This window comes from Ascaphus truei, chromosome 4 (assembly GCF_040206685.1).
Source record: "Ascaphus truei isolate aAscTru1 chromosome 4, aAscTru1.hap1, whole genome shotgun sequence".
Classification (NCBI taxonomy): Eukaryota; Metazoa; Chordata; class Amphibia; order Anura; family Ascaphidae; genus Ascaphus; species Ascaphus truei.
Window position 1 is genome coordinate 245,426,702 of NC_134486.1, and position 2,135 is coordinate 245,428,836.

Here is a 2,135-nt window from a genome sequence, read left to right on the forward strand (position 1 = left end):
GGGCTCTTGCGGAGAGAATAGGCTAGTTTCACAATGACGTCCCTTCCGTTCACGTGGCGCTGGGCCGGCTGGAAGTCCCGCAGTGTAGGAGCGGTTCTGAGTGCGCTAGTGCAGCCGCACACTGACTAATGGATGTTCAACCAGGTGTACGAAGTGTTGCTTCACACAAGTATAAAGTGCACTGTGTGAGATAGAAACATATTGTGTGAAATCTTTTATTGGACTTACATTTAATAACTTTTGGCTCGTGATTGTCCTGAGATGTCTGGAAGACATTATATACTGAGTGGTGATTAGGATGAGTTGCCTTAATCCATAAAGTGACAGAGCGCTGATTTGGCACAATGGCACAGCAAGCACCATTGAAAAAACATGCAATATTTGCACAAATACATTTTTTAGGAACAATTGCAATTATTACGGAAGCTTTGCAGCTTTGTGTACATATACAGGCACTCCAGTTGACACAAATGAATATACAGCAGGTTCCCAGGTAAACGGCGGGTTCCGTTCCAGAGGCCCGCCGTATAGTGAAAATCGCCGGAAAGCGGTTCCCTGGACCACAGGCTCCACCCCGCCTCACCCGCAGCTCACCTCCCCTCCGGCTCCCCCCCCCCCATCACCCCCTCCCTCCTCATCACCCCCTCCCCCATCACCCCGCAGCTCACCTACCCTGATTGTGTGTCTCTGGCTGGCTGATTGCGTGTCTCTGATTGGCTGCCTCTGATTGTGTCCGTTTACCTGCCTTTGATTACCTGTCTCTGATTGGCTGCCTTCCCCTGGAACCGCACACACTGACTGACAGCCGCCGCCGGACTACATCCCCCAGCTTCCCCTGCGACGGGTGACGCGCCGGTTCCGTGACCCGTCCCGCCTAGCTGCTCCTCCCGTGGTAAAGATGGCGGATGAGGACGGGGAAGGGATTCACTCCAGTCAGCCAAACGGGGGCGGTGGGGGCCAGGGGTTCGGCCCGGCAGGCCCGGGGGCAGGGCCCGCGGGTAGTCCGCATTGTTAAGTCCGGGTACGAGTTTAACGAGCGGGGCCAGGTGAGCGTATGCGGCCAGCTGCAGAGCATTAATGGGGAGCTGTACGCACCGCTGCAGCATGTGATCGCCGTGCTGCCCGGTGGAGCTGCCGACCGGGCTGGGATCCGCAAGGGAGACCGCATCCTGGAGATGTAACTACCACTGTATCCCTAGATCCCCGCTATCCCCAGCACCCCCACATCAGCACCAACAGCACCCCCACATCAGCACCCTGGTATCCCCAGTTCTCCGCAATCCCCAGCACCCCCACATCAGCACACCGGTATGCCCTGCCCCTCGGTATCCCCTGCCCCCCAGCACACTGGCATCCCCAGCCCCCAACAGCATCATCAACAACTTCAGCACCCCCACATCAGCACCTTCAGCGCCCACACATCAGCACCTTCGCCACCCCTGTCCCCCCCATTGGCACACCCACATCAGCACCCCCACATCCGCCCCATCAGCACCCCCACATCAGCACCAAACTCCAAGCTCCCAAATCATCCGCACCCCTATACAATCACCATTAGCACCCCCACATCAGCAGTACCACCGCACACTGTCCTGTGACGCGTGGACCACTCCCCACCCAAATGCCACCCCACAAACATCCCGGGCAACGCCGGTCTCTCAGCTAGTCTTTCATAAGTGTATGTTTTATTGTATGCGGGTCCTGTAGCGGGGTTATTCTACATCCATAGAATCCTGTACAGGTGGAGGCGCTACCGACCGAACATCGACTCAGGTATACCCCAGGTTCCCAGTAGCGGAGACTCAGATCTCCTGTGCACCACAGGTATTGCACCATTGACTGACGGCACTTGACCGCAACTCACCTTGTCGCTGGCCGCTTCACTGCTAAAGGTGGAGTCTTGCACTGCTGAAGGACACTTTGTTGGGGACATTGCAAATGGAGGACTGCATCATCTAGCCCAGTGGATGCTGTATCGGCCCTGAAGCAGACGCTGTTGCTGTGTAAAGTGCTGTTCGTCCAAATTGACCCAGGGAAGTCTAAATGCTCAACACAGAGTCACTTATGTAAGTGCATTACTTTATGTTTTTTAAAATAAAAGCAATATTATACTATTTTTGCTTTTTCTTTTTATA